The sequence below is a fragment of the Panthera tigris genome, chromosome A2 (genome assembly GCF_018350195.1).
Source record: "Panthera tigris isolate Pti1 chromosome A2, P.tigris_Pti1_mat1.1, whole genome shotgun sequence".
In the NCBI taxonomy this organism is placed as follows: Eukaryota; Metazoa; Chordata; class Mammalia; order Carnivora; family Felidae; genus Panthera; species Panthera tigris.
The window spans coordinates 59,428,308-59,438,364 of record NC_056661.1 but is presented as its reverse complement, the minus strand read 5'-3'; positions in this window follow the sequence as shown (position 1 = coordinate 59,438,364).

Sequence of the window (10,057 nt, the reverse complement as noted above, 5' to 3'; positions counted from 1 at the left end):
CTCCCAGGTGTAGCCTGTAGGGGCCTCCCTTCACCAAAGGCCACTGGTGTTGCTTCTTCCTGAGACAGCCAGCTTGCTAGAAAATGGCACTAGTCACTTCATTCTCCACATCATCCCATTCTCATCCCTAATGAAGAACTCTGGCCCTCCATGGATCCATTTTCACCCTTTTGCTCTGTTTCCAAACCAGGTCCTCTCTGGGGTCCATTGCATGTCGTCTCTCAGCAGAATATCCTCGGCATTCTGTTGGGGATCCTGTTGTGACTCTGCAGGTTTCGCCACAGGGCCCCTGGCAGGTGGGTGTCAAAACCATGCAGGCATTCAGAGGCCTAGGGCACTGGAAGGGCCCAGAAGGGAATGTTTGCAATTCAACTGGGCCAGAGGGCTGGGAAAGGAACTGGCCTCCTTTCTTAGTTGAGGGGACGTGAAGTTGCATAGCCCCTTACCAGATTGATCCTAGTGCCACTGGCAATATTGATCTTTGGCCCTCCTTATGGCCACTCCCTTGCCTTGGCCCTAGGTCTAACATTGTCCCCATTGAGACTTAGAAGTCACTTACTCAGCCAGTGCCCAGGGATAGGTTTTCACAGAAGCCTGTGCATATGGAAGGTGGGCACCAAGCAAAGCAGCCCACCCACTGCTAATGGCAGCACTTGCACTTACTCAGACATGGATTTACCTTCCTTCCAGCTGGGGCAGAGGGGCCAGCAGGATCACAGGCAGTGCTGGGTGCAGGGCACGACCACAAGGAGGTTTCTAGGTCAGGTGCCAAGGCATGAACAGCCCTGTGCATTAGGCAGTGCCATAGGTGCTTCAGTGGCCCTGCAAAGTCACCCTGTGGTCATGGTGTGGCAACCATGGTATTGGCCTGTGCAGCCCTGTCCTCCTTCAGCATACTCAACAGCAGCAAGGGTAACAGTTCTGGCTGGCAAGACGAGGTTGACAAGAGCCCCCAAAACAATGGCAGCAGGCAGGGACTGGCAGATAGGGTGGAACCCACGAGGGCAGCACCTGGCCTTTGCCTCCATACCAGTTCACTTCTCCCATCCCACGTTGGAGGACTAATGTGCTCCCACACGTGTACCCTCACATGAAAGGGCTATGCATGATGTGATGTGTTGAACAAGCCAGGAATAACCCATAATGAGGATAAACTGAGTCAAGATGTTGGCCAGTGTGCAATATGCCTGGAAGAAATGCAGAGGGAGATACTAGACCAGGGTTGCCTTGCCTGTTCACATATCATGAAGGTTGCACTGGTTTGCAATAAATCGATCTTGCCCTGATTGTCCTTCACATATTGCAACAACTTCCCATTTTATACTTATTCTTGTCTTTTCAAGATGCTTGAAAGCCTGAGAGGGTCTGAGGGTCTGTCCCTGTGGCAAAACAAAAACAAACACAAAACTACAGGCCTACTTGGCCAGAACTCTGAGTCCTGAGAGTCTTACGCAGAGACAAACCATCATACAGGAAGGACTATCCTGCTGAAGAGCCAAGGGCCCTTTGGTCAAACATGTGCCACAGTCACAGGGAATGGACCCGAATCCTCAGTTGGGGGCCCAGGGTATGACTCTAAGACACCTACATGGAATGGAGCCCAGGGAGGGCTCAGAGTGAAAACAGAGCAAAGGGGTGAAAATGGATAGAGGAAGGGCCAGAGTTCTGCATCAGGGATAAGAATGAGATCAAGTGGAGAGTGACGTGACTAGCACAAACTTCCTCAGCTCGCTGACTGACACCTCGGGAATGAGAAACATCTGTAGGCTTTGGCAAATGGTGCCATCTGTAAGTTCCACCCGAAAGCCCTGACCGCAAGAAGCCTGCCCAGATTCTTCCTTCAGCATCAGAGGGAAAGACCTGGCTCTGGGTTGGTGTCCTGTCCTTGCCATCAGTCCAGAGGGGCAGCAGTGATACAGCTGTAGCAGCGTTGTGCTCTTGGCAGATGAGCAAGTATTTGGAAGTGGGACTTGGTGTGGTATTCCATCCAAAGATACTTTCTGTACTGACCAGATCCTGGAGCATCCCGCCCACACGAAAACCTGCTGTCCTTCCAAAGGAAGGGGGTCGCCATTAGTGAGGGGAGGGAGGCCAACTGGCTACCCGTGCTCGTGCATTCCCTAGCCAGATAATCAGCACCATGGGCTCTGGGATGGGAGGGCCAGGTTTTCTTTGGGATATTAGACCCAGAGAGCCTTCAATTTCCTCAGCAACTGACTGGGAAACTGGCAACATTCATACAGCCATGGCTGTGTAAGTGACAGCCCCATGTTCCTGGAATGTGAACAGAGACCTAACTAGAAAAGCAGCGATGGCATGGGGATGAGTGCGAGCCAGCAGTGCCAAAGTTCTGCATCTCCAAAGGGAGTGGTGCCCATCTAGGAAAGAGATCTCTTTCTGAATTCAGTCTCGATCCAGACAGGAGGCCGGCTCCCTTCCTCAACCCTCGGGCTTGCCTACACACAAGCGTTCTCCACTGGACACCTGCAGTGCTAGATGCCCTAGGCCTGGTGATGTCCACAAAGTCTGAAACCCAATGCCCACGGCCTCCGTGGCCAAACCCCTCACACCCTCACCAGGATTGTACCAGACTCCTCACTGAATAAGAAGAGACATAACTCTGAGACACTGACTCTGACAAGATTCCAGGGAGAACCTTGTTGCCAAGGAAGAGCAATTCCTTACTCTTGCTATAATACCCTGCTCAGCAACAAGAGCTACGGGGCAGAGTGTCAGCTGACCTCTGGGACATCAGACTCTGAGAGCCCTCTATTGACTCGGGAAGTACTGGAAACTCACCTCCAATCCTTGGAATTTGGTTGTGGACAGGGCAGCCCCTCGGTCTTGGTGGGTGACTGTGACCAGGTGAGAAAAGCAGCAACGGGATAGGAAGTTGAGTCCAAGTTCTGCACCCCAATCGGCATGGGTCAAATCAAAGAGGGGCACATGTCTATCATCCCTTCTTCTTCTCCCACACAGGAGGCAGGATCCTCTCCTAACGACTGGCTTCGACTACCCTCAAGCACTCTCCCTGGGTATCTTTACACACATTAGGTGTGGGGGTGGCCACAAAGGAAGACCTATATCACCATCCAAAGGACACCGCCAAAGTCCCAAGCTGAAAGAAAAGGATATTACTCTAAGACACTGGCTCTGCATAAAGTCCATGCAGAAACCCTTTGGACGAAAAAGGCTAAGTGGTAGAAATGGAGACACAGATTCTGAGTTCTTCATCACACTTGAGATTTGGAGAATGCTGAGAATGAAGTACCCAGCACAGTCTCCTATCAAGCTGCTTGTATCTGGAAATAGAAATGCCCATGAGCTTAGGAAAAGGGCACCCTCTGAAAGGGCACACTGAAAGCCCTGTCAGTAAGAAACCTCCATTCATTCTATTGGAGCCAGAGATTTCTGGCTATGTCTGTCCCTCCAACTTTTTGTAGCAGTTGACGGAGGCAGCAGTACTGGAGGTGTCGCTATTGGGTTCTACTGGCTCTTGCTCAGGAGTCTGGAACAAGGACTTGGTTCCCTATTGCTGGACAAGACTCTTCCTGTTACTGACCATGGCCTGGTCCATACTGCCCATGTACAAACTGTGTGCTTCCTGGAATGAAGGCAAATCAATCACCCAGCTCAGGGAGGAAGGTGGCTCCCCCTCACCTCCCATACCCCAGCAAGCCAAGCAACCAGCACTCAGGGTCTGAAGGCCATCTTTCCTTTGTCAGATCAGAGCCTGAGAGCTCTCCCTGAGCACAGAAGCAGAGTGGTAATTTGATGCCTACCCAGGGGTGCCAGCTGAGTGACTGATGGCTCCGTGGCTTTTAAAGGGGAAATAAAGTCAGAAATAAAGATAGGGGAAGGAAATGGACCCAAGTGGTGCCCCAAGCCTGACGTTTTTGGTGGTAATTGAGACCCACTTGGAAAGAAGGTATCTTCCTTCATTGGCCCTTGGCAAAAAGGAGGCCAGCTCCCTGCCCAAATCTCTGGCACAGTCTTCACACAAACATCCGTTACTGGGCAACTAAAAATTCCTGGGCCTATCGAGAGCCACATACTTCTGGAATCTAATGAATTACTGAAGATGGAGCCCTGTGGCCAAAATCTCTCTCACAGTCTCAAGGACTGAGTCAGACTCCGGGTGGAAGGCAGAGGATACGACCATGAGACACTGACTCTGAACAGATTGTGGGAAGAACCTTGTTTCCACAAGAGAGCAAAGATGTATTACGGTGGATAAGGAGGGTCAGAGGTCTTCAGAGATTGAAAGGGGAATTATGTGGAGAAGGGTCCAGCACCAGCTCCTGGCAACCTGGCTATGGGAAAAAGAAGAAACACTAGAAGCCTTAGGCAACATCGCCATCTAGCGTCCGCATCTCGGACCATGGGAGCAACAGGCCTGCGTTCTTCCTTCAGAAGGACCTAGAGAGTCCTGGACTTTGCTTTTCTCACATTTCCAATCATTGAATGGAGTAAGCAGTGACAGTGCTGTAGTCAAAGGCTCCCAGGTCTTCCTCCAAAGTGTGGAAAGGGGCATTTGGGGCCCTCTTCCTGTAAAGGGCTCTTCTTGTGCTGACCAGCTTCTGGAGACTCCTACTCCTGTGTGAACTGTCTGCTTTTCAGAAGGAAGGCTCCTCCATCAGGCAGAACAATGAGGCAAGCTGGCTAGCCTCCCCCACCCCTTGCTACAAACAGCCAATCACCAAGCCCAGGAATTGGAGGGCTATTCTCCTTTCGGATATGCCTTGCTCATGGATGTCACTGAGCGAGGGACTGAGTGGGCAACAAAACCTCATCCTTTGGTGCCCTCTGTGTCAGTGCCAGCTCCATGGCTCAGAAGGGTGAACACAGACTGAGTCAGAATGACAAGAAGGAAAGGGAATGGCTCCAGTAGACCAATGTACGTTCACCATTTCCATCCAATGGGAATGTGATCCATTTGCAAGGGCATGTTAAACTTAATTTTCTATGGGCATCGAGGCCAGCTTCCCTCAGTTACATGTGGCTCAGCCTCCACAGAAACAGTTCTCAGCTGGACCCCTTCGAATGGCCTAAGGCTCTGGATGTCCACGGAATCCTGAAACCAAAATGCCAGGGCCCCTTTTTACTCAACCTGTCCCACAGACACAAGGGCTAGTCCACATTGCACATTTGGGAGCCAGTGCTATGACTCTGGGCAACTGAATTTGTGGGGATCCCAAGAGGAACCGTGGTGAAGAAAGCAATGTCATGAAACTTGGTACACCGAGGGCCAGAGTTGTTCATTAAAGGAGATCGGGTAATGTTTAGAACAGTGTGATCAGCACAATATATTAGCACGCTGGCTCACTAAGGCATCAGAAGAACCCTTGTTGGGTTGGCTAAAGGAGTACCTCAAAGGATGCCCCTTGGAGCCTTGTGAGCAAGAAGAGACCCACATTATCTCTTAAGAAATAGAGGGAAGCTTTGGCTTCTCTTGTCCTTTTGCACATCATGTCGGGAGATAGGGGCAGCAGTTATTCTCAGTCATGAAGAATATGCTTTCCTGTGATGATCAATAGGGTTGAACGAGGCTATGGTGCACCATTGATTCAAAAGGCTTTTTGTGTGCTGATCGGTTCACTGTGCACATTCACTGTCTTTTATTCCAAACGAGGGTATCTCAGGCAATGAGGGTCTGGGGTTCATGTGTCTACCCATTCCCACGATAGTGTGGCCTGCTATGCATCGAGCGCTCAGGGACAGGCGTGCTAGCTGTCCTGTCAGGAATCTGACTCTGAGAGCTCTACATTGACTCAGGAAAGGCCTGGTTCTTCACTCCAATCCTTGGACCTTGGTTGGTATGGGACAGAACGTTGGTCTTGGTGTGTGAACTGAGGAGAAGTTAGAAAAGCAGCAATGGGATCGGAATCACCATGAGGTGAGTCATGGTGCTGCATTTCAAATGGGCATTGGTCAAATCTAGAAAATAGGTATCTGCCTTCCCTTTCTCTTGTCGCACATGGGAGGTGGGATCTGCCCCTAACCACTGGCATAGCCTATCTACAAGCATTCTCCCTGGGAACCTTCAAATAAACTAGTGTTTTGGTTGGCCACACATTTCTGTCCATTTCTTCACTGGATTATTTTTCGGGTGTGGTGTTTGGTGAATTTTTTATAGATTTTGGATACTAGCCCTTTGTCTGATATGTCATTTGCAAATATCTTTTCCTATTCCCTTGGTTGCCTTTTAGTTTCATTGATTCTTTCCTTCGCAGTGCAGAAGCTTTTTATCTTGATGAGGTCCCAATAGTTCATTTTGCTTTTAATTCCCTTGCCTTTGAAGATGTGTGAAGAAATCGCTGTGGCTGAGGTCAAAGAGGTTGTTGTCTGCTTTCTCCTCTAGGATTTTGATGGTTTCCTGTCTCACATTCAGGTCTTCCATCCATTTTGAGTTTATTTTTGTGTATGGTGTAAGAAAGTGGTCTAGTTTCATTCTTCTGCGTATTGCTGTCCGGTTTTCCCAGCAACATTTGTTGAAGGTACTTTTTTTCCATTGGATACTCTTCCTTGCTTTGTCAAATCTTAGTTGGCCATACATTTGTGGGTCCAATTCTGGGGTCTCTATTCCATTGGCCTATGTGTCTGCCTTTTGCCAATACTATACTGTCTTGGTGATTACAGCTTTATAGTACAGGCTAAAGTCTGGGATTGTGATGTCTCCCACTTCGGTTTTCTTCTTCAATATTACTTCGGCTATTTAGGGGCTTTTGTGGTTCCACACAAATTTTAGGAGTGTTTGTTCTAGCCTTGAGGAGAGCGCCCGTGAAATATTGATTGGGATTGCATTGAATGTGTAGATTGCTTTGGGTAGTTTTGGCATTTTAACAATGTTTATTCTTCCAATCTGTGAGCATGGAATGTTTTTCCATTTCTTTGTGTCTTTTTCAATTTCCTTCATAAGCTTTCTATAGTTTTCCACATACAGATCTTTTACATCTTCGGTTAGGTTTACTCCTAGGTATTTTATGGTTCTTGGTACAATTGTAAATGGGATCAGTTTCTTTATTTCTCTTTCTGTTGCTTCATTATTGGTGTATAAAAATGCACTGATATCTGGACATTGATTTTGTACCCTGAGACTTTGCTGAATTCATGGATCAGAATTCATGGATCAGATTCATGGATCAGAATTCATGGATCAGACTTTTAGTGGAGTCTGTCGGGTTTTCCATGTAGAGCATCATGTCGTATGCAAAAAGTGAAAGTTTGACTTCTTCTTTGCTGATTTTGATGCCTTTTATTTCATTTTGTTGTCTGATTGTTGACCCTAGGACTTCCAACACTGTGTTAAACAATAGCAGTGAGAGTGGACTTTCCTGTCGTGTTCCTGATCTCAAGGGAAAGCTCTGTTTTTCCACATGAAGGATGATATTAACTGTGGGCTTTTCATAAATGGCTTTTACGATGTTTAAGTATGTTCCTTCTATCCTGATTTTCTTGAGGGTCTTTATTAAGAAAGGATGCTGTATTTTGTCAAATGCTTTTTCTGCATCGATTGACAGGATCATATGGTTCTTTTCTTTTATTAATGTAATATATCACATTGAATGATTTGTGAATATTGAACGAGCCCTGCAGCCCAGGAATGAATCCCACTTGATCATGATGAATAATTCTTTTTATATGCTGTTGAATTTGATTTCCTGGTATCTTGTTGAACATTTTTGCATCCATGTTCATCGGGGACATTGGCCTGTAGTTCTCCTTTTTTGTTGGGTCTCTGTCTGGTGTTTGGGAATCAAAGTAATGCTGGCTTTTTACATGGAGTCTAGACATTTTCCTTCCATTTCTATTTTTTGGAATAGCTTGAGAAGGATAGGTATTAACTTTGCTTTAAATGTCTTGTAGAATTCCTCTGGGAAGCCATCTGGTCCAGGACTCTTATTTGTTGGAAGATTTTTGATAACTGATTCAATTTCTTCACTAGTTATGGGTCTGTTCATATTTTCTATTTCTTCCTGTTTGGGTTTTGGTAGTGCATGGTGTGCGTGTTTAGGAATTTGTCCTTTTCTTCCAGTTTGTCCAGTTTGTTGATATATAGTTTTTCATAGTATTCCCTGATAATTGGTTGTAATTATGAGGGATTGGTTGTAATAAATCCATTTTTTATTTGTGATTTTATCTATTTGGATCCTCTCTCTTTTCTTTCTCAGAAGCCTGGCTAGAGGTTTATCAATTTTGTTTATTTTTTCAAAAACCAACTCAGTTTCATTGATCTGTTCCTGTGGGGTTTTTGTTTTGTTTTGTTTTGAATTCTATATTGTTTATTTGTGCTCTGATCTTTATTATTTCTCTTCTGCTGGGTTTGCAGTTTCTTTGCTGTTCTGCTTCTAGTTCTTTTAGGTGTGCTGTTAGATTTCTTATTTGGGATTTTCGTGTTTCTTGAGAAAGGCCTGGATTGCAATGTATTTTCCTCTCAGGACTGCCTTTGCTGCATCCCAAAGGGTTTGGATTGTTGTGGTTTCATGTTCATTTGTTTCCATATATTTTTTAATTTCTTCTCTAATTGTCTGGTTGACCCATTCGTCACTTAGTAGGATGTCCTTTAACCTCCATGCATTTGGAGGTTTTCCAGACTTTTTCCTGTGGTTGATATCAAGTTTCATAGCCTTGTGGTCTGAAAGTGTGCATGGTATGATCTCAATTCTTTTATACTTAGTAAAGGCTGTTTTGTGACCCAGTATGTGATCTATCTTGGAGAATGTTCCATGTGCAATCGAGAACCAAGTATATTCTGTTGCTTTGGGATGCAGAGTTCTAAATATATCTGTCAAGTCCATCTGATTCAATGTATTATTCAGGGCCCTTGTTTCTTTATTCTGTGTCTAGATGATGTATCCATTATTGTAAGTGGGGTATTAAAGTCCCCTGCAATTATCAATAAGGTTGCTTACGTTTGTGACTAATTATTTTATATATTTGGGGGCTCCCGTATTCGGCACGTGGACATTTATAATTGTTAGCTCTTCCTGATGGATAGGCCCTGTAATTATTATATAATGCCCTTCTTAATCTCTTGTTACAGCCTTTAACTTAAAGTCTAGTTTGTCTAAGTATGGTTACTCCAGCTTTCTTTTGACTTCCAGTAGCATTATAGATAGTTCTCCATCCCCTCACTTTCAATCTGCAGCTGTCCTCAGGTCTAAAATGAGTCTCTTGTAGACAGCAAATTGATGGGTCTTGTTTGTTTGTTTTTTTAATGAATTCTGATACCTTATGTCTTTTGGTTAGAGCATTTAGTCCATTTACATTCACTGTTATTATTGAAAGATATGGGTTTAGAGTTATTGTGATGTCTATACGTTTCATGCTTGTAGTGATGTCTCTGGTACTCCCCCTTAGGATCTCTTGTAGGGCTGGTTTAGCGGTGATGAATTCCTTAAGTTTTTGTTTGTTTGGGAAAACATTTATCTCTTCTTCTTTTCTGAATGACAGACTTGCTGGATAAAGGATTCTCGGCTGCATATTTTTTCTGTTCATCACATTGAAGATTTCCTGCCATTCCTTTCTGGCCTAAGTTTCAGTAGATAGGTCTGCCACTACTCTTATGTGTCTACCTTTGTAAGTTACAGCCTGTTTATCCCTATCTGCTTTCAGAATTGTCTCTTTATCCTTGTATTTTGCCGTTTTCACTATGATATGTCGTGCAGAATATCGATTCAAGTTACGTCTGAAGGGAGTTCTCTGTGCTTCTTGGATTTCAATGCCTTTTTCCTTCCCCAGGTCCGGGAAGTTCTCAGCTATGATTTGTTCAAGCCACCTTCAGCCCCTTTCTCTCTTCTTCTTCTGGAATTCGTATGATATGGATATTTTTCCATTTGATTGCATCACTTAGTTCTCTCATTCTCCCCTCATACTCCTGGATTTTTTTATCTGTCTTTTTCTCAGCTTCCTCTTTTTCCATAATTTTATCTTCTAATTCACCTATTCTCTCCTCTGCCTCTTCAATCCATGCTATGGCCAGCTACATTTTATTTTGCACCTTATTTATACCATTTTTAACTCCTCATGACTATTTCTTAATCTCTTGATCTCTGTA